The sequence below is a fragment of the Perissodus microlepis genome, chromosome 8 (genome assembly GCF_051167445.1).
Source record: "Perissodus microlepis isolate ML-2025 ecotype Zambia chromosome 8, ASM5116744v1, whole genome shotgun sequence".
Classification (NCBI taxonomy): Eukaryota; Metazoa; Chordata; class Actinopteri; order Cichliformes; family Cichlidae; genus Perissodus; species Perissodus microlepis.
Window position 1 is genome coordinate 11,978,482 of NC_140468.1, and position 24,868 is coordinate 12,003,349.

General features: G+C 41.6%; 1 protein-coding gene across 3 annotated transcripts in view; it reads left to right on the forward strand.

Moving 5' to 3' along the window:
• The first annotated feature begins 349 nt into the window (after window positions 1–349).
• The window catches only part of LOC146381484 (zinc finger MIZ domain-containing protein 1-like), a 110,314-nt gene continuing 85,795 nt past the window's right edge, over window positions 350–24,868 (forward strand). For 2 of the 3 annotated variants that reach the window (XM_084937541.1, XM_084937540.1), the window contains exon 1: window positions 350–663. The gene's annotated coding sequence lies outside the window, so the exon portion shown is untranslated. The remainder of the gene's footprint in view (window positions 664–24,868) is intronic. The other variant, XM_084937542.1, reaches the window with a different exon arrangement.

Genomic DNA, 24,868 nt, shown 5'->3' on the forward strand with positions numbered 1-24,868 from the left:
ATTTATTTCACTGCCACTGTTATTATTATTATTATTATTATTATTATTATTATTATTATTATCAGTGGCCAAGTACTTGCGGAAGTAGTTGCTGTCATGTTTAAAAACATATATTTTCGTCTATTCTGATCAGTCTAAACCTAATTTATTAGAGGCCATTAGAGTTAATATTTCCTTAGAAACTGTCATAAATAGCATTTATTAAATCAGTATCGAAATGCAAACTAAAATACCCAGCAATGACGCTTTAACAGCCTCATTATTTAATCTAAATCTACCTTCCTGTTTAAACATCCCCAAATCATAACTACACAATGCGGTAGACAGTCAGAGCCACAATCAGAGCGGGTCGCTCCAGCACATCCAGATACCATATGGCCGCTGTGCTGAGCGACAGTCCGACTCCGCTCCCGGCTCTCTCCTGATGGCTTCTCCGCGTGTATAATCCGCGACACATTTTGTCAGCAGCCACCGAGCATGGGTCCCTTTGGTAATAGAATAGCCAATGTAATTTGACACTTCAACTTACTGTGCTCTCTCCGAGTCTATTCAGTTACTCACCCACTGACGCCGAGCCCATTCTCAGTGGCCGCGAGGGGGGAAGATATTTAAAAAAAAGCAAGAGTCGAAAATTACCGAGGACTTTCTGCGCTTAATAACCCGGTGAGTAGCTGCAAACTTAACGTTGCTTGTTCCCGGTGTCGCGCTGCGAGGCTCTTGTCTCGGAAAAGGTTTTGTTTCCACTTTGGCTCAGATTGTTTCTCAACAATAGAGTGACCACTTGAACTGGCACCGAGCGGCACGTCGGAGCCTGTAATAATAAACCGCAGCTTTTTATTTACTATCACGCCGCTTCGTGGCGTCGGGACTGAACCGGCGGGCTGTTAATAAGCAGGTTGTGCATTTCGTTAGTAACAGATGCCGCGTTGATCTCCAACGCGCTGGGGCTTGGAGGCTACACTGTAGCAGGCTGTATGGATCTCGCTCGCAGAATGAACCGTGTCTGGGTGCGCGTGTGTGCGTAATTTCATGATGTGGGGTTTGCTTTACCTTCAGCTTCTTGACGCGCACAAAGCACATGGTCTGTCTAAAATGGGTTTTTGGGTGATACGTGCAAGCTGTAGAATAACTGGACGTGGTAATAACGGTCACAGCACTGTTCGGGATTTTTCAATGAATGTCACATAAAATCATAATTTCTGAACTTTGATAGCAACAGCACATGTATACTATTAAATGATAATGGAAAAAAAGCAAGCATGTCTGTGACAGCCTGCAGTTATCTTGTTGCTGTAGGTCATTAGCGCTTCATAGAGGTTTAACAAGTTGACTCCCAAAATTCCAGCTGTCTGAATATATGGAACCAGTTGGGGGGGGGGGGCGCTCTCATTTAGAACTAGGTTGCCTTTCACTTGCAGTACATCTGTCCAGGAAGCAAAAAAGCATGGCCAAGTGGAAAAAAGTAAGCTTGACTCTGCTCCTGTTCTACTTCCTAACCATTGTGACTGAGAGAGAGAGAGAGGAGAGCGAGTGAGAGTTTCTGTCATCTGTAATTTTCTTTTCTGTTACAAAATGCAAGTTTTGGAGCATCAAGCAAGCAAACATATCTGTGCAGATGTTTCTCGTCCCCCTATTAAGATGCACAGGAGAGCTCTTCCTGCTTTTGTGTTATGCTGTTGAAAAGTTCATTCGGCTCATATCTACTTTTAGCTGCTGCAGCATCCAAGTTTGTCCTGCGAGCAGAGTGTTTTGCACCGAGCCACATATGGGGGTCATGAAAAACCTCCGTGGGGACTACTCCAGTTATTAAGCACCCTCGCTTGCTTGTTTACATTTTTGCCATGTAATTCAAGGGTCTTGTTGAGTTTCTTCACTTTGCTGTTTTCGGAATTTGAGATAACGGCTGAATGAAAGATTTGAGTTGATGTCAAAGTAGGAGGCTATCATTGGCTGATTCACAAGCACTTGATGGCACAAATGAGCTGAATGAGTGCCTGTATTTGGGAAAATTAAAACTTTCAATTATTGGAACAATTTTGGTGTTGTCAGACAGAGGAGGTCCTGTCCCCTCCTTCCCCATCACCCCACCTCGGTGGGGCCCCAGGTTGGGCTCCTGAATAACCACAGACCCCACCAGGCTGACCTTCTTCTATTCAAGCTGAGGATGTTGAAACACCAGCCGTCAAACAAAAGACACATTGAAACAGAGATCTGCAACCCAGCACGTGTGTCTGAGTGCTGAAGTAGACCATTTATTAACTCTCAGTTTCTTGCTGACCAATGGAAACTGTCGACACAACAAACTAAAGTCGTGAAAAGGACAAGTTTCTGCAGATACACGTATTAGTGAACAAAATCTAAAAATAAAGAGAAGCTAAATATATATATATATTTTAATTAAATCATACACAAAGCATCTTCTACACACTTTAGCAAATCTTTTCTTTTTGTCCAGACTCCAGGCTGGCTTAGGTTTGCATGTCGCACCGTAAGGCTGACAATGGCAACACGTTGTCAGCGCAGGGTGGAGGGTTCTGCTCTTGCTGTCCCACCCGCCCGACGGGCTGAGAGTAAAGGCGGAAGCTGGAAATGACTGTGCCACATGGGAAATTATTCAACTCTCAGATCAGAGAAGACACACAAGAGGCCTCATTACCTCCAGCAGCACTGCTGGTCAGCCTGTGAGAAGACCGAGAGCTGGTGTGTCTTAACTAGCTGAGCTCACTTACTACAATCCTGTGTATCATATGCTTCTTTCGTCTGAAAGAAATCCAACGCATGACACATGACGCGTGACACAGAAATACACCCAAAATCTTTAGGAATAAATGCTGTCTTCAGAAAGGAAATATGACCACTTTGATCTGTAATACAACAGTAAAAGAAAACCAGTCCCAAAGGTTTGCAGTCTAAGCCTCTTTTTACCAACAGTATGTACTTAAATAGCTGGTAAATAGGCCTGTTAGCTTGTGTATAATATCATAATGTTATTGATTCAGCTTGGGAATTCCACTTGCAGTGAGCGGCTCCTGTGTATGGCGAGCTCTCTGAAGCACTCTAACAGGAAAAAGGTGAACGAGTAAGCAACCGAAAGCTCTTCCTCCGCGGTCAGAGCCTGTGGGAGGTTTGTGTAGGTTTCGCTCAAGGTCCTTTTTGTGTTGTCTTTACTCAAGAGAATAAACTCTTGGGATGAATCACCCTGCTGGTATGGCTATTTTCAAATGGTAAGGAGAGTCGAGGGGTAGAAAGTATGTCACTAGGTAGATATAGCAGTTTAATCATGAGGTTTACCTTTGTGTCAAACAGCGCTTAATAGTCCTGTTATGTTAGTTGTGAGTAATTACAACCTTGTGCAGTGTTGCTGTGACTTTGAGATTGTAACTCGTGCTGGAAAGTAACTAAATGCATTACTCAAGCTACTTCGAGTCCTCTGCAGATATAAATTTTACATACAAAACTGATGAAAAGCAACACATTGTTACAAATGAAGCCCTTATTGGTCCTCTTGGCTTATTGTGACTAAGTGGAAGCGCCAAAAATGCAACAGGTAACATTTCACACATGGTGACCTCTAACTTAAGACAGTTTCATTTAAATTCATTTTACGATTACTTAGTATGATCAGCGAATGTGGTGAGGAAGAAATCCATTTTCTCACTTAAAATAAACAGAATTAACTGTATGGGAAGTTGTTAAGAACTTCAGGGATCTGCTGTAGCAATCACATGGTGAGAGTGGGGAAAAAGAATGTCCTTTTTCAACAAGACGATACACACAGCAAAAACAGACTTGGGGAGTGAGCAACTGGTTGGTTGTTGATAAATAATCGATCAAAATAAACAAAATAGTCTATGTAAGACATGATGCTTCAGATTGGAGTCACATTAAAGGATCCTGACCCTCAGGTTGAGACACATTAATCACAGGGCAGCATAAAGGCTTGAAAGTGACTTCCACCTTAGCCAGCTACAACACAGAAAACACATTTTACCTATAGTATCTTTTTTACACATCTTGTACTGTTTCGGTAAAGGGAACTGAATGCAGCTGATCTGAATAACAAAATAACCATTTGCTCTACATCATACCAGCGTATTCTTCTTCCATATGTTATTCTGCATTCCTCGTGTGTATGTGATGATTCGCGACGCTCCACCTCTGTGACACGGAGCTGCAGTAACATGTGTACCGCGCAGATATTCACTGAGGGGTTTTATGGTGGATAGAATGCTCTGACTGTACCTGTCAGCTTGACTGTTGACTGTTAATATGAAGCTTCTATTTTCAAAACACAGCTCAGGGAAAGGGAATCTGTATGTGTGTGTGTGTGTGTGTGTGTGTGTGCGTACTTGCTTTGTGCAGGAGGGAGATACAGAGCATAGCGAGGGATGGGAGAGGTCCTGGGAGTGACGCCAGACCACACATCATTTAATCATGTTAGCGTGTGCAACCACTTTGTGCATATTTTCGGTTGCATTGGTGATAGGAGTTGTTATTGTACAAACTGTACTCACACCGAGAGAGAGCGAGAGATGGCTTGACAGGAGGGAAGACAGAGATGACAGTTTGATGCAGGAGAGGCAAAATAAATAGCTCTTTGGATTTTTTAGATTTGTGAAATTTCAGTTTTATGGCAGAAAGCGATAACACAGCCCGAGTCTGATTTTCAGTTGCTGCTGCAAGCTATTAACATCGCTTGAGAAATCCAAAGTCACCACGTTTGAGAGCATTTAAATGTGAGCCGGTGGAAGGATGACCATTGTGCATATTAGCATTGGATTTCAGCATGCTCTTTGGGCTTAATCCCACTGTTGACTTGCCTGCTAAGTACTGAGTGTGTTATTTTTGCTCTTTTTAAAGAGCCCCTCTACATAATCTCACCTAATCTAATCTATCCCCTTTTATAATAGACTCGGAACGATGTGACTTTATAGAAAAAGCTTTAGTGTAGATCCATACCAAACAGACCAGTGTGCTGCTTGCTTCCGCAACCCCTCTGGCAAAGCTCTTGTGAAAATGCATGTGACCTCTGTGCCCCTTGTTAGTCTGAACAATAGGCTTGCCTCCTCTTACAGCTGCAGCCATGCTGGAGGGGAAGTTTGCCAGAACAGAAGACACACACCGTCTGATTAATAGGTTTAAAGACAGCAGGTTTAGCTTCATAGAAGGCACAACATCCTTAAAAATATAGATTACATTCAAGTTTTGTGCTTGTTGGTAGGCATGGGAAGCAAATGTGAAATTAAAATACATTTTTTAAATCTAAAACAGATGAAAGGGTTAATCAATTAACTGATTTTCTACTTATTTATTTTTGTTAAAAGTTATACAAATACTTTCTGCAGAGTAAATTAAATATTCAGACAACCAAATGGACAAAACAATCTCCTTGAAGATGTCAGTCAAATCTTTTTCTAAGAATTCCCAGCATTATAACTGTTAATTGATTATGAAAACAATTCCTTCCTTTATTGCTCATAATTAAAGTGCAATTAAAATCTACTAATTCTTTGTTTGCATGTTTGTTGTTGTCAGCAGGGTTTTAGAATTTCAGTGGACAAATTAGAGCACAAACTGAAAAATAGCTGTGCAAAAAGCAAAAGAAAAAAAAAAAAGAATATAATCTGCGAGTCTTAACCCACACAGGATGTAATTGGAGCTTTGTGGGGTCCCCACCAGTCGTAGGCTCATGCATGTTAAATGTGACATGCTGTGAAAAACAGACGCGGATGATGACAGTGCATCGTCGCAGTGTTACGTGTAAATGAAAGGCTCTGGATCTTGGAAAACATCCGGTTCTACAAAGTCTCAGCCTTTATAAATTTAAACAAGGTCCAACCGAGGATCCCGTCAAATCTTCCAAGTGTTGCATAGCAGGCATATTCCCCTCTTAAATGTGAGCAAAGACCGAGAAACTAGCTCTCAAAATTTGAAAATGTCTCAAGAGGTGTAATCTCACTATCAAGAAATGGGCACCGGGAAGGCTCCCGAGAGGGCTCTGCTGAAGCATCAGTGTCTAGTGTGCGCTCCAGAGGATTTTTCTTTTTTCTTTTTTCGGGGAGACAGAGAGATCTACATCTCTGATGAGTAATGAAGGTGATTCTGAGCAAGTGGTGGAATTACATTCAACAGAGCCCACGGGGGTCCATATCTTATTGTTCTGTGACAGGGAAAATTAACTGGGATTTACTAATACACAGGGAACGTCCTTCCCCCATTCTCTCCTGCGCTCAAAGAAAAGGTCTGAGGGTAATCTCTTTCCCAAGCACCCCCACCCCCACGCCCCCTCCCTTCCCAAACACAAATGTCAGATCTTTTCAAGTTTGCTATCGAGATGTAAAACATAAGTAGATAAAATCCCTGACATGTTGCCCCATCTCTCATTCATCTGTTGCCGTATGTTGACACAAAAGACGCGTTCTGCTTAAGTGTTGTTTTGCATTTCACCTGTTCTCCTTTGCATAGTCACTGCGGCAAAGCGTGCAGGTGACCCAAAGTAGACAGGGCTCCATGGCTTTTATTCTCATGGGATCTTTGAGTATTTGTGACAGTTTCACGCTTATAAATTGTCATCGTCGGTACTGCTTGTGTGCAGTTTGATTAAATCTGATTGATGCTGGCATAAGACAGCAACCCAACAACAGACTGTCTTAAATATAAAATTTGCATTAATATATTTTGATTGGTGGGTTATAATGCATGCTTTTCCACTTCATTTAAAGCACCCAGACAAGAATAGACACAAATCTTTGCAAGCCTTTTGCCTGCTGTGCATGTTAAGAGCACTTATGTACTCACTGTGAGGTTACCTTTGTAAAATTAGCATGTATGAAAATCCTGCCCTTGCTTCAAAATATACAAGATACTGGATATATTATTACTGATGAACAGGTAGAACTTGACTTCAATAGTATTATCACAAATCAGCCAGACAAGACCCCAAATTTATAAACATGACAAGGTAACAGAAATACATGTGCACACACAGAGAAGCAGTGCAAAACCATCAGCAGCCTTCATAAAATCTGAACATGGCAGATCACAGCAGTTATAGCCAGATGTGTACTCTGAGTAAGCAGCCAGGCTTGCTTTTTAGTGATTTTTCATATTTGTGCAGTTTTTGGCAAGAAAATAAATTAATAAAAAAAAAATGTTGATCTTCTCTTTGCTCCTATTTAAGTCCTTTTTGTGCCCTGTTTGCAAACCCATCTCACCAAAGACTCAAAAACTGATTTATTTATTCATTTATCGTTTTTTTCTTCTTGATAATTTAACGTTTGAATCTTTAAAATTGGCACAAATAGAAAAAAACAGCTTGCACAAACTGCCGAGGTCCAAGGTGACATCTTCAGATTGCTTGCTTTGTGCAACCAACAGTCCAAAACCAAAACACATTCAGTTTTCAATTATAGAAAACAGAAAAAGTCATCACACTACAGAAGCTCTTTACAGCTGCTGATCAACTGTTTAATTGAATAATCCTTTAAGCATCTGTTTACCGGAGCTACAATTCTCTCGCTGCGTTTTTAATCCATAATGATTTTTGTTTCTTTTGTGACCCAATCATACTTTATTTTCTCCTCCCTGCTCAAACAAAGTCTTTACTGATGATGAAGTGTGGACAGCCGTGACACCACACCCACAGCCTGTGTGTCAGCTTACACTGTACCCTCATGCTAACGCCGTGTCTGTGTGCGGTCGGTTACCCAGGTGCAAGGCATGCATCACACACCGGAGCTGATACACTGACGTGACAGCTGTCGGCAGAGAAAGAAGATCACGAGAGAGGTCTCGGTGCTGGATAGGGTGGAATATGTTAACCCTTAACATGCGACTGATGCATTTTAGGTCACAAAAGGCACACCTTCTGTTCTGAGTTTGCCTTATTTGTACACAATTTTCAGTTGATTGGGATTTAAGCTCTGTAACTTCCCATCTCATAATCCTCAAATCTCAGACCTCTCTTCAGTGTTAATATGAGGCAGACAAATGTTGTCAGTAGTGTAAACAGGCACTGCAGAAAGCTAAAGTCTGACATTTCCGTGGTGCAGATTTGCTCCAAAGTAAGCAAATATTTACCAAAACACCAGGGTCAGGTGTAGCCCTCAGCTAATTTGGCATAGCTGTGAGAGTACACCTGGTTTTCATCACTCAAAGCATGATGTAGCACAAATCCAAAATTTCTATAAGTTTACATTACTATTACTTTTATCTGCAGCACACAGACATTTCATCATATCTGACCATCTAGCATTTTATGTAAATTACAGGCAAAGATCCTAGAGAGCTTTAAATAACTCTAGTGTAAACATGTCCTCCATGTTTCTTTACGTTCCTTCATCCTTTGGCTTTTGCAAATGAACCGCGACCGCAGACAATAGATTTCTTTCACACTAATAGTAATCAGTGATATCCTAACAGCCACCACTGCTGATGATGAATGCTAATTAATTGGGCAGTGCTCCTGAATGTAAACATGCAGTGCGACACATATGCAGAAACACTTCACACTCCTATTTATAGGTGCCGATTGCATAAGCTCTTTTGCAACAACAGGGTGTTCTCACTTTGTCAGTATCAAACCGAGAAAAACTGTAACTGACCAGATTATTTTTACACGCGCGCACACGTATATTGCACTTCTTCCTGGCATACCGTGTGTGGCCCAATGGGTCCCACGGCTTACAAAAATGTTGACAGTGGACGCTATTTTTGACCATCTGCTCCGAAACGAGGGCATGTTTGAGTCACAGACGCTGTGGTGCGAGGCTGTGCCCGTGATGTGCCTGGCATGTGGAGAGAGTCAGGGAGGGAGGGAGGGAGGGATAGAGAGAGATGGCTCACCCGAGGGCCCAGCATCCTCCGTGTCACTGTGGAAGTGCACAGTGTGCGGCTGGTTTCACTAATGTGTATTACATTAGCATGGAGGGTGATGGAAGGGGGGAGGCTGTCGAGGGGTGCCAGGGAGTGGTTGATCCTTCACATCTTGGAGGAAGAACAAGAGAGGAGATATCCTTGCGCTTGACTCATGGCGTAAACATCGTCAGTGAGATGAAATAGTGCGAGGTCAGAAAAGTGTCTGCGTCTCATCTCTTTTTCTTGTGTGCGTCTGCGTTATCTGTGAGGCAGGAATGCGAAACCAAATCTGGGGTGTTCTCGGGATGGGTGGGTGGGAGTCACAGCGGGATTCTTTCAGAGAATTACCCCTGTGTGTCGCCACCTCTCACAAAGTTTACGACTTCTTTCTTTGGAGAGTAGTCGGGCCGTTAAACTACTTTGTAAAGTGCTATTTGTTTTTGCATCCCTTTAAAACTGCCTATATTTCTTTAGCTCTTCGACAGCATTTGTGCATATCGACAAATGTTTATCCTCTCTGATGTGGAGATTTCTACCTTTCTAGACGTCTTTAAGACTAAGTAATCACGCGCTGTCTTGCTGTCTCTCAGCATCAGCCATTCTCTTGATTAAGTGATTTAATTATTTAGTCCATAAAATGCTAGAGAAGTATCTATCCTAGTTGTCAGAGAGCTTCTGATGGCATCTGTAAGTTCTAAACTGAATGATGTTTTAACTCAGAAATAAAGTTTAACCTGCTTAGAGGGGAAGTATTTCAAGCTGACTTTTAACAGTTAAGCAATTATCCAAGTAATGGCTTAATGACAATAATTTTTTTAATTTGGGATGCACAGATATATTGGCCAGTATCAGTGTTTTTCTGAGGTGTCACATTAGATTTGTGCTGGCTAAATGTTCAAAGACTTTTAAGCAGTGAGCCAAAGTATTATTTTAACCATCAGCATGAGTGTAACACCACGCCTCCTGAACTCTGTTTAAACGCACTGATCCCTAAACAGGAAGTTAAGAGTTACCGCTTTTACGTTAACTCTGAGGTTTTGCTTGAGGTCAAACACCACAACGTGGCTTTGCTGTAACAAGGACCACCTGAGTTCACCGTTAAATCCTCAGCACTTTGTGGCTTTGCTGCTCTTGATTTTATTTTTCTGGCACCAGCTGATGTCAAGGAGCAAATTGAAAGAGCAAATTACTGCGGGCTGCGTATCCTTCGTCGTCTTTGTGTGCACTTCCTTTGGAGGAGGGAGGTGGAGAAGATCATGTGAGCTGTAATTATATTTATGTTGGGCCCCATTCAATCTGTCACAGTAAATTTTGCCCGACTTGTCATATTGTAAATCATTACAGCGGATTAAATGCTGGTTATGAACGCAAAAGGCCGGGAAAGGATTCTTTTTATTTATTTTTTTGTCCTTGTGATCGCTGTATTTGTTTGTTTGTGACAAGCTAGTTGTGCCTGATATTGGCGGTACAGTGTTTTCTACATGCGTTCAATAAATTTTAATTGGGTGCAGAATGGGTAATGTCACCGATGTTTGCTTTGAAGAAAATCCCTTTCAAAAGGGCAGGCAGCCTTCCAAAAGTGAAAGAATACCTCTGAAAGGCTTCGTGTTTCACAAGCCGTCCTGCGCATTTTGTTTTCTCATTTGTCTGGGATCAAAGACGGCGATGAGCACCGATGGAAAGTTTGACTCTTTTTCTGGGAAGGGGCTTCATTCAGGAAAGTGCGAGAGAAAAGTGTGTGTGTGTCAATCAGCTGCTGAGTGCCAGAGCAGGAGAGACTGATGAAAGAGTAATTGGTTTTGCATGTTTCACATACACTCGGTGTCCAAACTACGATAGTGATGGACTGTACTCTTGCCTATGGCAGGACTTAGCTGCCACAGTGAGATTCATAAATATCCTCATGATTAGCAGGGCTCCTCACTCATTAGTAAGTGGTACGAATCGTTACTCCCAAGTCACTAAAAAGATTAGTTCAGAATGAATAAACTTTTCATGCTGCTTGCACTTCGGCTGCTCTCAGACAACAATAGTATTGTTAGGTTTCATTTTACTCGTCCCTCATGAATTTTCAGCAGTTAAATCAACTTACAGCAGCCAGTTGTCATACATGCGTTCTGCCACTCTTGAGCACAAAGACTGGATGCAAGCCTCACATGTCGGAGCAGTTGCTTCATTTGTCTAGAAAATCACTTGTTTGGAGAAGCCCTGAATGTTGCATCCCTTGATTTGTATGCGAATAACATCTACCCAAATAAAGCTTTGGAAATTTCCCTAATGTTCACTGCAGCAAAATCACATTTCAGCCTTATTTATGCTGCTGTCTATACCTGAAGACATAATTTCATACCTAATTTTTTATAGACTCTCTTAACCTGCTATATATTATGGATTTTAGCTTGCCAGGACTTCTAAGAAGGAAACTATGAATTATTTGTGTCATTACTTTTGCTGCTGATAGTTTGTAATGTTTTGCATAATAAACAGCCGAGACAACAAGTGAAAAATTAATGAGCAATATTGTTCAAAGATACAGTTTATGATGCGTGTGATGTGATGCTTGCTGATGACCAAAAAAGAAAAGAAAGAAAAGAAACTCTATTGTTTTTGGAATGACTGTCAACCATCAATTTTCATAACGTCATTGTTCGGCTACGGAGTATTTATTTTCATTAATCTCCACAGTTTGTATTGTCATGTTAATTTACTCGACAAGTCTCACTACAGTGTGAGATTTTAAGAACAATGAGGATGAAAGCCAAGAAGGCAAGGCTCATATCAGCCGAGGAGGATATTGGAGAGGAGTAGTCTACACTTTGCCGAACTCCCAAAGCTTCTTTTTTAATATTTAGCTCCTGTCAGTTAAAATCAAAAAGTTTCTCACTTTCTCTAAAGCTCGCACAGAAAGAGAGAGAGCGAGAGGGGGAAGCTGCTTCACGGGTGAAAGCCCTCACACATGAATATTTAATGGTTGCATTTTAACCAGAGTCATAAAATCCAAGAGGATGTGGCTGAAAAGAGAGCAGTGAGGAGTGTGCAAAGTAGGCTACATTGTTTCTTTATAGTCTGAGCTGGATGCCTGAAAGTCATGTAACTCTTCTCAGGCTGAAATAGTGAATCAAATATGTGGATTGTGTCAGGCTAATTTAAAGCCTGGGCCACGTTTAGCAACGTGTTGCGGCCTGTTTTTGCAGGGTAAGCAGCTTGTTGTACAGCAGGATGAAGAAATCTTGGACCATTTTGACACTTCCTCAATGCACTCAGGAAAATGAATTTCATACACTTAATCCATTTGGCCAGTTGACCAAATTGTGAGGAAACATCTATTCAATACGCATCAGTTTTAGCTTAATGGAGCTGGAGCCAAAAAAAAAGAAGAGGAGGAGATGAGGGTATCTGTGTGTATTTAATATGCAACCTCTCCTTCTTCCTCTACTTCTAGTCTTGTCATGCATTTTTAAAATTCTGTTCAGCCCTCCGCTGAGCCAGACTTGCAGCCGACAGACACTGAGCTGATTGTTAAGTTTGATAAAGCTCTGCGTTTGTGTGTAGCTGGGGCTATTTTTGTGTACGTAAGCTTTACTTCACAGAGGTAATCATTTGTCATCCAATATTGAATCAAGTTAAATGGACTCATAAATTGCAATCACTTAACTCAGCCCAACTATTATGTTTAATATTGCTTTGTGGGAAAAGGTCAGCCGGCAGTGGATCAGGTTCCAGCAACACAGATAATTCAGCTGCCTTTTATGAGTCTTTTAAAGCTCCGGAAGGAGAAAAAAAATCAGCACCCAGGAAAAAACTGACTGTACACTACTTAACAGCGGGAGCGCAGGATACGCAGCAGCTCCTGTTTATGTTTTCTATCCTTGAATATCCTTAATGCTGTGTTTAAAGTGTGTGTGGCTGGCAGGTTGCAGATAAAACACAGTGGATGCCCTTAAGGGAAACATAATAAAAGGCTTTCCCCTCTGAAAGGTCCAAAGTGCAGTTGTCCACTCTGCACAGCAACAATGGAGCGCTTGTGCAAACGGAGCCATCAGTGGCACTGGCAAGCTTGGCAAACCAGCTTATCAGGAGGCAGTGCACTGAGTAGTGGGGGGGAGAGAGGTGGATAGAGTATGTGTTTTTGTGTGTGTGCGTGTTACTTTGTTTTGTCCAGAAGCACTGACCTCTTAATTAATTCATGGCTCCTCTTGTTTTTCTTGCATGTGTTTGTGTGCATACACGTTAATGTATTCGATCATGTGGAGCATACTAACGGCTAACCAATACCGTTAAGGGAATACTACACCAAAAATCTTACCGAATAACACAGTGAGTGCCGAAAACTACCTGGTTTTAGCAATCGTGCCACCATTATGTGATATCATAAATCAGTGTGGCAAGTGGCATTTGCATCTCCTAGACCAGAGGGTGATGAATTCAGTGAAAATTTTGTTTCCTTGAACCCGTGTCCACAGCACAAGTAGCACTGCTTCACTGAAAATGTGCCATATTTGCAGGGTATCTGCTGATCAGCAGGTTGTTGTTCCGAGCCATGCCTCCTTCAGTCTATATGTTGAAGTATTTTCAGGCAAGACACTGAACCCCGAGTTGCCCCCAAGGAATTTACTGGAGTGTTTATGTATTTTTAAAAAAGGCACTTGTAGTAAGTAAGCTCTTTGAGTGCTCAAATTGAGCATAAAAGTATATAAGTACCAGCCCATTTACCATTTATTACAAATTATTGTATAACTGGATTTGGCTGGAAAGGCTTAAATCTTCTTTGAGGGAGCCGAAGAATTCAAGTAAGAAATCTGCAGAGAGCTAATCTCGCATAAATGTTAACATGATGTTAAATCTTAGATCAACAATATTAGAGTTTACCACACGAGCAAGAAGCTGGGCTGGTGCATCAGCAGAGTAATTGGGAAAGAATCTGAGGTTAAATGAAATGCTTTACTAATCAGACAGAGTTTTGATCATTGATATTTGAAGTCTTAAATATTGTTGTCCTAACAAATAGTTTAAAAAAATTCAACTTAAGGCATAATGAGAAGTGTTGCTTAATTGATTGGGTCTTATTAGCCAGCTGGTAGTCACACAAGTGTGAATGAACCAATGATTGTGATGCACGAATCAAGCTCCTGATGACAATCAGGGAATCCCAGCACTGATTTACTGTCCAATAGCAGGCTTAAAAGGTAGCTCTGAAAAGTCTGGAGTTACAGTTTCCATGCTTTAAAGTCCCCGAGCATGGAGAGAGAGATGCGGAAAATTTTAGTCAACCACCTATTTAACCCTGGAATATTACTGAGCAGATGTTAAATGGCTGTCATCGGTCAGGTCAGCCGGATAAGCACTGGTGAGCACTATCAACGTGTCAATATTTACATTACTTTACCAATTGCAGTAATATTTTTGCACCACTGTGTCCCTTTTCGGCATCAAAACTGCATGCATGTAACCACATGAATTCTCCTCATCTCTCACACAGGTACAATTTCAAGAAGTGCAGTTTGTTGGTGGCAGATTTTTTTCTTTTGCTTTCTCAGAGCTGTTTGAGTTGTTGGAGGAATGCATCGTGTGCTTAGTTTACTCACTTGCCAGATAGTCTGTAGTGCTTTCACTGCATTTCCTTTGGGACACAACACTTGGGGGGGAAAAAAGGAAGTCTCAAGGTGCCTGTGTTCGGCTTTAGATGTGACTCTGGGTTGGTAAATATTTAGAGAGCAAACATTTTGATACCAGCAGGGATTATAGTTGGGGGAAACATGCTTTTCTAAGAATGGAAATGTCAGCATATTGCAAGGTATCATGCTACAATTTTTATTTTAATGCCAGTCTCCAAAAAGTAGCAATTTAGCAACTCAAATCCCACTGAGGAAACCAGATTGCTTTTCTAAGTCCGGCTTATTTTGATGTAGCTCGCCCACTGAAGCTCATTCTCTTTGTTCGAAAGCATCCAATTCATCAGCAGGGATTGTTGCCGCCTACCAACAACCAACATATTTGTTCTGCTGCTTCACCTTGTTGGCTTTGCAGAGAGAAGGTGCCAAAGGTGGATGTTAAACATGTCAAGTGCTATCTGCTTCATTTACTTGGTCACTGAATATTCATGTGCCTTTATACTGGTGTCAGCCTTCAGCCAGCCGTGCAGACAACCAGCAGCCGTCTCTACAGTCATCACACAAGCACCATCCCCGTGTCGTCCGAGAGATCCTCTTTAACGTTATCTTTTTTTGTTTTTTGGACTTTTTTATCGTTTGAAAATAAGGTGGTGATTGTGCCCGGAGCTGACAACCATTTCCTGTTCCAATTTGTGTGGCATGCGAGTAGAGCTGTGCTGCTTTTCGCTTTGAGGTGCTTGGGGACGAGTCAGAGTGGGCACCCCACGAAGACGACGAGGGAGAAGGAGGGAGGGAGGGAGGAGAGCGAGTATAACCCTGTGTACTGCAGTCATGCCCATTTACTCTCCCTGACACCTCCAGGGACACGCTCTGACCTCTGCGGGGATCTCGCCCCCTCTTTACTCTCACTCATGCGTTTCCCTTCCGCTCTGGGGAAATCGCACCAAATTCCTTGTGCATTACAAGAGCTTTCGGGAGGCCCCAGTTGACGCTTGGCCTCGTCTAGACTGCCGTGACTGTTGTTCGGCAGCGCTGCCGAGCTGCGGTGCAGGGTCAGACTCTTTGCATGGCAGCAGAGATTGCAGAGGTTGTCTCATTAAATATATGCTTCCTGGTAAGATGAAAAGCTCATGCTCTTTGTTGGTTCTTAAGATGAAAGGCCCCCTCTACAGGCTGTACTCAGACAGAGCTCGATAATGTAAACACGGTCTGTGCTGTAGATTACTCATTTGCATGGTGTTGCAGTGAGCTTTGATCAGTGATGGATTGCAGCTAAGTGTGTTTGTTAGTTAAATAGTTACATTGCACTAAGTTATAGAGGTTTATAACTTAAAAGTCTTGTTTGGAGCTTATTCTGAAGTATCAGCATTTGAGATGCAGCTGATTTTGATAGGGAAAGTTTAGTTTGCATCATGCGTGTTCAGCTGTTTAGTGATCATAGAAAAATAAGAAAAATAAAAATTTTGTGGGTATGATTTGAGTTTAAAGAATACTTCCTGCAGGAATACTCGAGGAAAGGAAAGAATAAGTACGCTATATTTGAGTAGGAAGACTCAGTTATTTGAGAGAGAAGAGCCTGTGCGCTTTACGTTGGCTGCAGCAGAGGGAATTTCATCTCCTGTCATCTCCCTGTTGATTAGTATTGATTGGTGAGGCTGAATTGGCCTCTTGAGTGGAAGTTGCATCAAATAATCCCTCATTCGACTTTCCCAAATCCATTGTGAGGGCTGGCGAATGATTTCATCAGAGGTTTTCTGAGCGTGAGGCACTGAGCTGAAACATTTCCTGCGGGCGACAGAAAAAGGCAGTTGTTTTAGCCTCCACTGTTTTACCTCTTAATGAAAGTATGGGAAAGCTGACCTACTGAATAAACTGCGACAAACAAAGCCGAGGGGGACCTGAACGTTACCCCTGCCCCATTACGCTGTTTTTTTTTTAAATCACTTGCACCTGTGGTTTGTGTAGACATGAATCTTTTTCCCCCAGACAAAAACGAGGAATTCTCTGCAGCTTGGAAGGATCCCCCTGCTGTGCACGGATGACACGGTCTGCTGTGTTGCTGCCACTGCCGCTGCTGCCGGTTGGCTTTCGATGGGGGCAGCTTGAGTGCAATAATGAAATGGAAAAGTTCCAGAGCAGTGAACGCTTGTACGCAGAAGGTAATTGGAGATTGCCACTGAAGAACTCCGCACGATATGCTTTCGATTCAACTTCACAGAAGGGCAGACCACAAAGTTTGATTATGTTTGCTGTTAACCAAACGCCTGCTGCAGTACAGAGAAATGGGATCTTGTTCAGACAGAGAGCGAGGTAGGAAAGGGAGAAGGAAGCAGCTTTGGCCGAATACACATATTTGTTTTTCCACCCATTTTTTTTCGACATGATTTTGTTTTGATTGAATCTCAAGTTTTCAGTGTTGACAAAAACCAGAAGGTTGTGCAGATACGAGTCAAACCGATAGGCAGACGGGCTCTTAATATAACAAATGACTCAGGGCCCATTTGTGTGGCACTGCAAGCAAGTGTTGGAGGTTCACGGCCTTGTTTAATTAAAGTAAAACCTGAGATTGGTGGTCCTTCAGCCACTTTAAGTCTGATTTGACACTAGAGAATCAGAGCGTGTTCAATGGAAAGCAGATGAATGATTGATAAGAGAAGCAAAGCTGCTTCAAATGCTGCTCTGAGGACATTAATAATGAAGGGCACTTTGAGTGCCTTCAGTGGCATATGGGAGACAAGAGATTTCATTACCTTCCCCATTTAGCACAACTGCTTTTGTATAGCTTTTGTTTGCTTTATAATTGTGTTATTATTTTATCAACTTTATGCTTAGAAATGCTGATAATTTAGACACAACCTCATAAAATCATATGTGGCATATGTTTGTCTTAACTGGTGCCCACAAACCATGGTTTGATTTAACTTATTTATCATTTTATTCCCTGTTAAAACATATTTTTTAAATAAAAATGCTGGCTCCAAATTAATATGTAAATCTACTATAACCTTATGTCCCTTTCCACGTGCCCTGTTTTTATATCTTTTCAAGTTGTCAAAATAGTTCCCTGAGGTGGAGAAGTTTTTCTATTAATATAGAAAACAACAACAGATTGCAGTGGAAACAGGCTTAGATAATTAATAAAATATTTAAAAATGTGGAAGATGTGTACATTTTAAACATTGATGTGAGGTTTCTCCACACTGGACAGATGGAAAATTGCAACAGATGTTAGTGGACCACCAAAAAGTCTGTGCTGTTCCTGAAATGAATACAGTAAAAAAAAAAAAAAAAAAATTACGTATTTCCACTGGTTTCCACATGGTTTCAAGGTGTGACAGATGCTCTTATACCTTTGTCATAAAGTTGAGCCCTTCTCTTCTGCAGACATTTCATGGCATCCGATTGGAAAGGCTTTGGGTGGTTTAATTCTAAAGCACCCAAAGACTTATATTTGCATCAAAGTCTTGGTTGGAAATGTCTATTTTTTCACATTTTCTTGTGAAAATTTCCTGTTAAGTTGGATAAAAATATGCACTGCGTTTGGATAGAAACTGTTGACACCTTCCCGTGAAGATTTTTGGGTTTTTTTTTAGCTCACGCCCAATTTTTAAGCAGTGACTGGCTCATTTCAATAGACAAGGCTGTGCTCACAGTGCTGCTTAAAGTTTGACTGCTCACTTTTGACTTATGAGTGCCAGAGGTGCCAGAACACATAAAAGATGTTGGAAGCGGAAAAAGGAAGATGAGATGTTTTTTGGCAGTGTTTTTACTCTGTGAAACTGCTTCTCCTGTCTGCACTGTAGATCCTGCTGCTCTGTGTGTCTTTGTCAGGCTTCGTGTCATCCTGCCATTGTTCAGGCCAGAAATCAGCACATACTTCCATTGTTCTACACTCAAATCTGGAGCTATACACCCTATTCTGCCCCACATTTCTGAACCTCATATTTGTTAAATATACTGCCTCGTCTTAGTCGCGGTAACCGTTCTCTACAGCTTCTGCCACCTCTCTTTGTGGTCTGCAGCTTATATAGCATCCGTAAATGTGAGAAATTGTAGACTCTTATTTAATTTAGGCTCAAAGCACTGCAGCGACAAAAGCATTAGCCTGAGTGTTGCCCATGAGTGGAGGCACAAGTGTGTCCTCTCTCCCAATCCAAACCTAAAACCAGCTCTCGACAGTAAAGGAAGACATGCCTCAAAGTGCATCAAAGTAGTCCCCCATCCCTACTGTCTAAACAAAGCAACTTGTTGACATGGTCCCAGACACAAGCTTGGTCGTTTGTCAAGAAGTGGAGGATAGCCGTAGCTCGTGGGAAAGGACTCTGCCTGAAAAGACGGCCTGACATTTGTTTTCGAAACAGCCAATGTCTGGCTTCACGTTAAAGGGCACCCAGGACTTTGGTGTGTTCAATGGTTTTTCTGTTCTGCGGGGGTGTTGATGCGGGCCAACTTCTTATGTTATTCTATGCGCTGCTTTCATGTGGTTTTTACTTTGTAAGGCACCTAGCTTAACACTTTTACTTTGCCGCTCCATCCACCGGCTGTGTGGCAGCACAGCACGGCTCCTTGAAGGGCTGCAGAAAGTAACCTTTATTTGAGAGGGAAAAAAATCATTTTTCTCTGTACGGCTTTATGCCACTAACGTTTCTTGGCCCCAGCAACGTTTTCTTTTTACGCCGTAGTCTAGGAGCATTCTCACGTAGGGAGAAATAAATGATTGTGTTTGCCTTAAATACTGCGGAGCTGTAGTCGATTCTCCACCGGAAGAAAAGTGCAATGTAATACAAGCTGTATTTGTTCAGTAGTGATGAATGAGAAGTTATTTAAGCTGCAGGCTTGAGAAGTGAAAGTGACTGGTTATCAATTTTCTGCAAAGAAATATTATGAAACTTTTCCAGCTGAATGATCAGACAGCAGTCTGCGATGAGCATTAATAAACGTCTGTGTTATTGCTGGAAGAGCACACCAAAATGTTACAAAAAAACAAACCCAAAACAATTAGATAAAAGACGGTAAAACTATTAAAGAACTTAGATAAACTGCTGGACTTTTGCTGGACAAGCATGTGGCATATCCAAAAAACATTCACTGGCGTTCCTCGTATAATTGTTTGAGGTCTTTAAATCATCAGTTAATTGAATACTTAATTTGTCCTTGATGGATGCTGAGTATGGGAAAAAACATGTGGCTCTGGTATATATAATAGACCGCCTGGTTCTGATGTTTTGCTACAATAATCTGCCAGACAGTTCGCTCTGCTGTGTGACATGAAGAGACCACAGATGAGAATCACCTGTCTGTGGTAAGCCCCGAGAAGCAGAACCCATCTCCTCTCAAGGCGGTTTGTCACAACAGCTATTAAGACTAATAGCTGGAGCCTGTGATAAGCACAGTTAGCTGAATTCATGACCCGAGTGGCCTGAGCAGCGCTATCATTTCCACTTGTGTGTTTTTCTGCTGATGCGTTTAATTTTTATCCTGTCCGGTGCTATGACACGAGGGGAAACGAGAGTAAGAGAGCGAAATAGAAATGGAGCGACGGGGCCTTGGGTGAAATATTGATTGATACAATCCGGGGTGAAGGCGTTGCAACAAGGAGGAGAGATTATTTGGGTCGTATTACTCGAACAGTACTCTGTGTGGTGTTGATTGTGTAAGATTCGAATCAGAGCAAACTGACATAAAAACTACAGATTATATCTAAGATGTTTATGAATCATCCAAAGAGTTAAACGGGTGACTTTTTTAAAGGGTCATTCTGTCAGAAAATACAATGGAGGCAAAACTAGTTTAGGCTGTGATAGTCAGAGCATCAAAATAGATAATTGGGCCTGTTTTCAACTGATTTTTGTTTTATGAAAGTGAAAAAACAGATAGGTGCACATAGCATCTCAGGTCCCACACCCCAGTATCCCACTCACACAGACCTTTTGCCTCTGTAATAGCATCACAACCTGCAGCCACAAGAGCTTTGGGGATTGACCAGGGATTAAAAATGTAGCTATGGGTTGTAATGACCAGCTTGCACAGATAGCCTATCGGGTTATTTTCTGTGTGGGTTGTGGTTTTATTGAACTAATCTTTTAAGGTAATATGGCTCACTCTGTGCTCTGTTCTTACCTTTTTGATGCTTTTCTTTAAACGTAGCGCCCAGTAAACACCAGCCAAATATTCAACAAGCATCAGATGCCGCACCCCACAACCCCGACCCCCGCCCTGCCGCCACATGGCATGCCTGGTATTAGCCGATTTCCTGGAGATCACTGAAGGATGCTGCTGGAGCACTTGTGCTCCTCTTTCTCGCTCTCATTCGCTCTGTGTAGAGTGGCCCGCTTAATGCATTGTAATGGTTGACCATTATTTACGCTGGGGATAAACAAAGAGAAGCAAGGAATTGATGGAGTAATCCACTCTCGCAGTCATTAGGCATTGAGATGGAGGAGCTGGTGGAAGCAGCCTCCTCCTTATGCCTCTCGAGTCGAGCAGCTAATGGAAATGGGACTCATTAAGACACCTTATACTCCGACGCACCCAAGATCATGAGGAATTGCTAATTGATTGTCGTTAGCGTTCTCGCAATGAGACGCTCTGCCTGTTTTCTCATTTGTTATGAACGGCTTTGTTTTCTTCCTCCCGTCTCCTTCACTTCATTATTGATGTTGCTGTTTTTCCTTCTCTTTCTCTTAGCCCGTTTCGCCTCGAGAGGCTTTTTCAACCGAGTCATCGTAACACTGTTAGACCTGGTTAACTGCAACAATCAGAAGCCCACATGTGCAATTCTGTATCAAATCTGTAATATTTTCAATAATTGGAAGATAGCAGTGCCTTACAAAAAATCAATATTCAAGGACTTCTAATGGTTGGCTGTGTATGAAACATACATGCCATAAGCTAGTGCAAAAAGTCGGATGTAGAAAATGTGCTTTGGTCAGCACGGTCATGGTTGAATAACATGAAGGCAGGTCTACTTGTGATACTTTGCTTATTGGTTCTGGAAATTCCTTCCCTTTTCCTCTGGAACCAGCAGATTGTGTTCATCTTACCCTTTAATCATTTTTCCCTCCCAATAGTAATGTGCTCTCTTTTTCCTCCCTGGATTCCTCTGTGTATATGCCCCCGCCCCCTCACACATTGCTTTTTCCTTATTATGAGACAGAGGAAGCAAAGATGAGGGAACGAGATGAAGAATGAGGGCTAAAAATGCAAATACAGGTTCTTTCTTGTCACACATAAGGGCTTGTCACATCCACCTCTAATTTGCTGCTGGCTAAAGGATCTCCTTCTTTTTCTCTGCCTTGCTTGTCTTTATCACATTATGAAGTCTTTCACCTCTGGTAAACCCTTCACAGGCTGGTGAAACAGTAAGAACAGCCAGGTGACCAAGGAAGAATCTATGGCTGCAGGGCACGCAGTTTGCTTTGCAGATGAAGAAGGACAAGGTAAAGGAGGCAGGAGGGGCATTGTTTTTATGTCGCTGGTCAGACGGTGCAGCATTTCTTTGCTTTAGCGCTCTGCCAGCAGTCTACAACTCCAGCTCTATCTCCCTTGTGGGAGTTGCTACCACCTTCTCACTCTGATACAGAAAGACTGGAAACAAAGGAAGAAAAACACAAGCACCCTCTTGGGCTGCTCTCGCCTTTGAAACAAGATATAGTATAGAGAGAGGAGTAGGAGGAAAAACAGTATTGAAGCCATCAATTCATGCAGGACTCATGAGCATCGTCTCACTCTTTGGAAATAGAAAAACAGTCTGTTAAAGTGACAAGCTTTCATAAACGGGTCTTTTCTTGATTCGGGCACCACTTCTGATGCACTGAGTGAAATAACCATTTACAGCTTCAGTAAACACACAGTAAAGACCACATTTGATCAAACACGTGCCATTGTCTACTTTGCAACCGTTTAACTTTTCCCTGTGACCCACTTGTTCATAGTTTCTCTGTGAGAGGAGCGCTCATTGCTGAACACTTTGGAAGTGCTTTGTTTTAATGACTGAGATTGAGACTGTTGCCTTTCCCTGATCTCAGCAGACATTTAATTGACTGAATCAAGGTTCTTAAGCGATAGACATTATAATCCCTTATAATAAACCTCTAAATTAACCTTTAAATTATTCTCATTTGGAAGATCAGCTTTTTTTTGGAGGGGGGGTGACTTCAATTGTTTCACTTGTTTAGGTGATCTAGCAATACAGACAATTGATGCTAGAGGGCAAACACATTGGGAAGTTATGCACAGCAGGAAGTAAATTACCTGAATTTGCATAAATAAGACACATAATTGGTAGTTGCTGTGATCCTGATCTGGTAGCACGCAGTATATATACAACTGCACCTTTTTGCACAAGGGTGTGTGTTGTGGATACGCGTGTGTGTGTGTGTGAGAGAGAGAGAGAGAGAGAGAGTTTCCATGTAATTGCAGCAATGGTGGTTAACTAGGCACCAGCATTTGTGTTAATCAGCAGAGAGTGAAGATCGGGGAGCTCACTGAGCAGGCGTCTCATGCCCTGTAAATGTATCATGGTAAAAACCATTATCTCAAAACCTGTAATCATCTCTACGGCATTCATTCAGTGAAGCAACGTGCTTCATGTTGATGGCTTTTCACCTCTAAAAAATGGTGTGACTCTTTGTGCATTCACTCTGTATGGATGTCCTCTGAGGGAAGCATTATGTGTGTTGGGATAGTGTCCAATTAATCCTCCATTAGGCACTAAGCTACAGTGTGTACTGTATCTACAATATAACCTGTAGGATAAATTGACAGATTAAATTCATTCTTGAGAAGAGCTTTATGTTGTTTATACAGTATTTTCTAACTTACACTGAGTACAATGATTCAAAATGTATTAACTCAAAACATTTATAATTTACTAATTTACACTCAGAGTTCTCTGTGTAACACCTAGAACAGCCTCAGTTATATTAGCGATGAGAGATACACCAGACTGTTCCTAGTTGAAACCTGGAAGCTAATTTCTTAACATATTTGAGTGGACTGCTTTATCCATGCAAGACATTGTTTTGCTAGTTTAGGAAGGTAGCTGTTAGTTAACGATAGATGGGTAATAGCCAACTTCGAGTCAGATTTGCTCTCCAAAACGAAGCATATTTTCAACCGCATTACCATCCCTGCAAGTATTTTGACACTTAATAATTGTCTCTTTTCTTCAGTGTGTAGTCATGGTTCCAAAATGAAAGCTAAACCAGCATCATGAGCTTTACCTCCACGTACATTTAAGGTACTTCTAGAAGATAGTCTGAACATCCTGTTCAAGGACATCAAGGAGCACTTTATGGACTAGAATAAAAGGAAATAAGCACAAAAGAAATCTCAACCAGGGGGAAGAAAAACAACTTTTAATGGTCAAACTCTTGATCCTAAGGTTTCAAGCTCCCTTCTTTTCTTACAAAAGCTAACTGAGTTCACGCTCAAGAAGTTGCATCCTTGGGTTCATAATACTGTCACTGAGGGCAATAATTTGATGTTAACTATGAAATAAACTGGATTGAATTTAATATAACAAAAACAAAACAGGCTATGCTAATAACAGTCTGTGTATGTGTCTGTCATTGAAAAAAAAAATCACAGATGCATTTAATTCTTTTATTGTAATCAGGAAAAGTGTCAACAATTCTGGAGAGATGACGCTAGGGTGTCAGCCATTTTTGCGGGTGTTTGGTTGGCCAGCTCGACTGGATAAAACTGGATAAGCCATTAAATCTTCTGATTACTGTAACGCAGATGTTAGCTAATTCTAGTGAAAAAATCAGTAGCCACCACACATAGATGTTAATAAGCAACTTGGTTTGTTGCTAAGGTTGTAATTTGTGAAGCAGCATCAGTTTTCGTGGAGTTTGGTTTCTGTTTTCTCCGTAATAATAATTTGCTCACACCGAGGCTGCTGGCTTGTGTCTGGCTCTGAGCTCTGGCTAGCTTTAGCTTTAGCTTTAATGACTTAGCTTCTGTAAAATGGGCATTTTCCTCTGGGTGAGGGCAATTTAAGTACCAGATTAGGTTTTGCTGTTATGTTTTCATGGTGCTTCCCCTGCAAACAAGGGTAAGCTTTGTGTCTTCATGCACACTGAAGAGCTTCCTTGGTAATGCTATATTAGCATGTGGCTGTGAGTATGCATATGACTATTTGCCAGCAACACTGTGAGCATGTTGTTATTCATGAAGTGGACCACAAATAACTGGACATATGTGAGGCAAATAAAGCTGGAAATTGTTTCTGGTCTCTACAACTACGTGTCATTAATTAGTGACCGTGTGTTTCTGTTTGTTTTGGTTTTTTGTTCTAAAATCCATAAAACTGCCTTTTAAATATTATTTGAATTGTAGTATTTGCACTAAAATTTACTATCAGATCTATTTACAGAAATAGTCATTTAAACCAA